Source organism: Thermobia domestica, chromosome 8 (assembly GCF_964235325.1).
Source record: "Thermobia domestica chromosome 8, izTheDome1.hap1.1, whole genome shotgun sequence".
Lineage (NCBI taxonomy): Eukaryota > Metazoa > Arthropoda > Insecta > Zygentoma > Lepismatidae > Thermobia > Thermobia domestica.
In genome coordinates, this window is record NC_137461.1 from 253,699,033 (window position 1) to 253,704,498 (window position 5,466).

Sequence of the window (5,466 nt, forward strand, 5' to 3'; positions counted from 1 at the left end):
ACACGACATGTCCATCATTTTTGCTTGTTGTAATACACTTACGCGTTCAACATGCGGAATGTTTCAGATTCGCCTCCCATATACTCGAATGTTTTTATGCTTTCCCCATTGCAATCCAGTTTGCGGATATTCGTTACGTTAACTGCTTAGCACATAATGCTTCATCAGTGCCTTGCATACCGTTTGATTTACCTAAGTGCTGCCACACTTGTACGTATGCATTAGTTGTCGGAATTCTTCCTGGAGCAATTTTGAACGTACATCACCACACTTCGATTACCTCTCTCATTTTCTGCTGGTTATGCAACAACACACGGCACGTAAACATTGTCCGCCATATTGTATCTTTTCGAGCTTTCGACCTGGTACCATGACTTATGAATTACTGATGGATAGACTCGCCCTCGATGTTCATCTCGAGCCCCCATTCCTTAGACAATTTTCCGGGAATCCCTCCGTTTCTTTGGGGAATCCCTTGCGCATTGCAGAGTTATCAGCCATGCATTTCTGCATAGCGCTTGTCTGACTTCGATAGTCATTCATTGGACCGCCCTCTATCCGATTCATACTTTTTAAAATATTCGTCTCTAAACTTCATTTTCCCACACTTTCGACAGCCCCTATCTCCGTTATGAAGCGTTTGCGGACACATGTTTACTAAGACATTTTTGTTAGTTTTGGCATGTACTATCTACGGTTTAATTTATGACCATTACTTATTAAACACCCTGTATATATATATTGTAGATACATGATAATAAATTATTATAGGTTATCTAGTGGTGATTGGCATAGTTGTAATTTAAATAAAGTCAAGTCTGAGTTAAGAAACTACAACGCAAGATGTGAAATTGTGATATGTTGGAATGGCACGTGTTATTGTTTGTTTATGTAATCAAGTTACGCATGGTTGTGTTTTGATGTTTATGAAATACTGTCGAGACGCTAGCTCGCAGTATGATGTAAATAGAAATTAAGAAAAATTGATGTAAGCCTGAATTTCAGAAAGATGTAATGAAACCACTTTGTTAACACAAACATAATTTGGATATGGCATAATATTCAGATTCGCAAAGATTGACTGTCTGGGAATTCGGTCATGATGTGACAAGGTTTGCAACGAAAGTTTGACCAATAGTTGAGGTAACCAACGTCGAGACATGAAACGACGAATTCCATCGTCTGGAAAGAAGAATAAAAACCAGATCTACATTGGATCGAGGTCGGAGTTCCAGATCAGAGTTTAATACGAGAACTTGCAGTATTGAGATTTAGCGGTTACGAATATTACGAACTACCATCTTTCGATGGTTGGCTTCTAGTCGGCTATTTGTTATAAAGCCAAGCTGCCAGTACGAGCCTTAGTAGTTTTACATATTCAGTCGACGTGAGAGCAATATATTTCCATGGTCATCACCTAGGACTAAAGACCTTCGATTGTCTCAAGATCTGCCAACGTAGTCCAGAGAGGAACCCAGGATTTGAACATTCGTCGCACCAAGCAGCCAGAACATCTTAAGGTATGTGTACCTCAACTATAAGTGTTACTTGTGGTCAAATCTCCAGACACTTGAGTACTGTGATCTGAATTCATTAGGTCATATCTGCTAGTACAACACAATTGCACGTTACACTTTCTAATTGATCAGAATACATGAGATTTACAGATGAAGTGGAGTGTTTCTTTGAGTTACTGAATGATCCTCTCGCTAGTAACTAGATTTATTGAAACCTGCCCATTTCAGATAATGGGTAGAAGCAACTTATCCGCGTCACAACGCATTCATCCCCGAAAACTACAGGCACGACGCGAAGAGGTTGTGATGGTGGAGTATGCTGTGAGGCTTACACCTTATAACGATACCGAGATTCATTTTTCCACTATCCACTTCCATAACGGTGAATACACATGCATGTTACTGAATACATAAGTGTTACATGTGATTAAATCTCCATTACCTTTCGCAGAATTCATTAGGCCCTATCCACTATCAGTAACGGTAACACAGTACACATAATACAATACACATTTAATGTTATGGTGGAGTGCTGGAGTTCGATCCTAGTTAGGTCAATTTTTAGAATAACCCACCATTGAGATGGTGGAGGTATGCTGGGGGGCTTACGCCTCATAACGATCCCAAGAACACAATACACATTTAATGCCATCTTACATTACAATAAGTTAAACCTTACCGCCCACCCTTATCTTAAGTTAGTTAAATGCATTAAGTTTCAGGTAAAAATTTGTTTCGCAATTTTTTTAAAAAATCACCCATCCTTGCTTAAAGGTAGTATTGTTTGGTTTACTATAGACACCATAAAAATGTTGTCGTTAAAGATAATCATCGTGTTCCTCATCCGGTGATGAAGGATAATGGTAAACCAGCGACAATGTTCTCGAAATCGAGATTTTATTATTTAGATTTAGGGGTTTTGAAACACTTCGTCGAGTACAACCCAACGTATGGGGAGCAAAATGAAACAATGATAAGAGATAACATGTTAGGATTAAGATATAAGAAATATTTCATGGTACAATTTACGGATAAAAATTTTGAGTTGGAAGAACTAATTGGGTTAGGTTTCAGAAGGCATTTCTTGGCTACGATCACAGGAATTGTTGAAACAAATATGGTGTTACGCGAATCTTTTTTGCATTAAAGTCCAAGCAACATAATTACACGATATGTGCTGTTTTTAAATCACGTGGTGATCAGATAACGGTCAATAAATAGCTGGACCGATTTCGGAATAGATTCGATTGTACTCAAGCGATACAAATAGCTGGGTTAATACCAACAGTAGCTCAATATGAGAAAGAGGCAAAGATAATTGTTGTGAGTGATAGGTTATCCCTGGACTTGGTAGCATTTGCCGATTTGTTTAGACAACGCAATACTTGGATGTTTAAGTAAACACAAGGAACGGTCATACATGTAGATAATTGTAAATAAACTAGGCTAGGAATGAATAATATAATAATTTTTAGATTTTAGATATATATAGATAGTAACGTTTAGAATTAAGTGTACAATTATATTGGAATTACGTTAATAGTTTCGTTATTTTAGTATTAAGGTTAGGTTAGGATTATAGAATTAGGAAATATAAACTAGATATTTAAGTTGATTAGATAGTTAAGGTAATTTATTATTATTATGTATTAGGCTAAGAAAAGTACGAAAATTAGAATATAGAGAGTAGTGCTATGTCTCGAGGACATAGGTAATCGGATAGACAATAAATAACCTGGATAGATAGACAAACAGAAAATAGTAAAAAGAGTAAACATCAGGATTAAGAAGAATGACAGATAGAAGTAATTAAAAGAATTAAGATTAAGCATAAATGGAACTATAGAAAAGAATGGGGGAAAAATAATGCTATCAAGAAAGAAACACCTAGATTAAAATGAATACGAAAAGGCATGATAGAATGAAAATTAAGAATGGATGGAAATTAAGGTTTAACGAGTTAGCTAGCAGAAAATTAGAAAATAAATAATTGATTAAATAACATGGAAGTTTGGTGAACCTCTCGAAGGATTAAAGGCTAAGTAGGCAGGAAGTCACATTCTCTTGAAGTTGAGAGCTCCCTCGTGGCTAAGCGGTTAGCGTACGCGCCTTTGGCGTGGGAGACCCGGGTTCGATTCCCGGCGGGAGCTCATGTGGTTCGGATTCCACGTTAATCAGTAGGTTCACGTCTCATATAGCCTCGCTGCTGAACGGGACGCTAAACTAAAATCAACTCAACTCTCTTGAAGTTGAAGTTGGGGTATTCCACACCTCTGAGAATATTTATTTATAATGTTACATAAGTCTTCGGTGGTAGGAACAAGAAGAGACACAGAGGATGCCTCGTCTATCACTTGCAAAGCTTTTTTGTCTGAATCCAACCTATTTAGGGAAAGATCTAAAGAGTACAAAATTAGCATTTTAATTAAGTATAGGAGTAAGATTAAGTAAATTAGTGTAAAAAATAAAAGAAATGAAATTTAAAGAATAAGAGAAGTGATTTTTAGTAAAATAGAAAGGTAAAGTATGTTTTCATATCTACCGACATGCTAGGTTAGTTGAATGCCTAAGAAAAGTGTAATAATCTAGCTAATCATGGACACTTAATTGAATAAGGAATGAGAAAAGAGACGGAAGAGAGAGTGAAAGATCAGGATAGAAAGACAATAGAAAAATAAAAATAGTAATAGATAAAGAGAAAAATAGCATAGCATAAATTTACATCAAATGTGCACCACTGTAAATTTTATTCACCACTCCTGAGTTGTGAAAACAAGCTATTTCCGAGAATAATCCTAGAGAGGCTCAAAATATTGTGAGGATAATGACTTAAATACAAATGGAAGTTAGGAGTACAAGGTAAGATTTTGAGTTTTAAACTGTGTACTCAAGAGCACAGTTTATTAACTATCTATAGAAGATTGTTTGTATTTTCTAAAGATTATTTCTAAAACTATAAAAAAGCACTTTTTATTTAGACAATGAAATGTTCGTGAAGAGCCTCACAAATTGTGTTAGGTTAATAACAATTTCGGAGCAACGATTATTGGCAGTCAGCCATTTTATAGCTGAAGAATATCAAATCTTCGTATCTGGTTATTTTATCCTAATATTGTTCCAGATTATTTTTACATAACTAAATTAATTAACATTATCTATCCCTTTAAGTTCAACATTCTGCTGGTCTCAGTGGGTACAGGGCCTTTCCGACGAATTCTTTTCATTCCTCATGGTAATAGGTATGCAACTCCCATAAAGGAGGCTAACGGACCGGGGTTTATCTCTGGCATAGCAACCTGTAGAAAATTAATCAAAGTGCTTTGAAACCTGTGCGAAAACTCCGTTTTCGTTGTTTTCCCAATAAGCATATTTATAACCACAAATATATATGTGGGAGCTTGGTGGGTGAGTGGTAAAGTGTTCACTGAGCTTCTGGTGGACAACAACTGGTCCATCAGTTTTATCAAAATTCTCCAATTTCCTTCCACATTCACATTCCACCAATACTATCATAATTACTCAGTTTCATTATTCTTCCGTCCCCTTTACCCTACAGGGCATAATCATAAGACGTAAAACTAAAGAGAGAATTATTCCGTAAATATATTTATAACAATTAAAACCAAAAAAGAAAAAGAAAGTAAAGTTCCTATGTGCAAGATTTTTCTAAATTTATCAATCGTGGCCATCGTACGAAAAAAAAGCTATTCACTTGTAAGAGGAACAATTGTGTTAATAACTTCGCTGTTAAAGAAAAGATATAAGTAACCTTTCGTAAATATGTTTATTTCAGGTACGAGATGAATATCGAACAGACTATGATGGTGGAAGAGATGGTTATGGCAAGATAATCCAACAGAAAATTGGTAAAGTGGCCACAGGTAGCAGCACGGTTTTCTCAAGATGATGATAAGTGCTAAATAAGACCATGAAGAACAGAAGACTGTAC